The sequence below is a fragment of the Mobula birostris genome, chromosome 7 (genome assembly GCF_030028105.1).
Source record: "Mobula birostris isolate sMobBir1 chromosome 7, sMobBir1.hap1, whole genome shotgun sequence".
NCBI classification, from domain to species: Eukaryota; Metazoa; Chordata; class Chondrichthyes; order Myliobatiformes; family Myliobatidae; genus Mobula; species Mobula birostris.
Window position 1 is genome coordinate 165,722,357 of NC_092376.1, and position 394 is coordinate 165,722,750.

Consider the following 394-nt stretch of genomic DNA (forward strand, 5'->3'; position numbering starts at 1 on the left):
GGTCACAGGGTGGACGTACAAACTCCTTACAGACACTGGCATGATTGAAGCTGGGTTGCTGATACCGTAATAGTGTTACACTAACCGCTACACTACTGTGCTGCGCCCTCATCAGAGGAACTGCAGCAGTTGAAGGAGACAGCTACCTACCACCTTCTCAGGGGCAATTATGGATCAGCAGTGAATTATGTCCTTGAGAGTAGTATCTAGTTCCCAAAATTGAATAACGAAGCTGCCAATCTAAAAGTTATATTTCTCTTTGGGACAGCTATGCTTTTATAAATCACATGTTTGAGACTGCACTGCACAGTGCATTGTACTGTGCATCATTATAAAAGAAATCGAGATTACCGTGTAATTTGTGACTGCCATGAAGAAGCATGGGCATGCAATA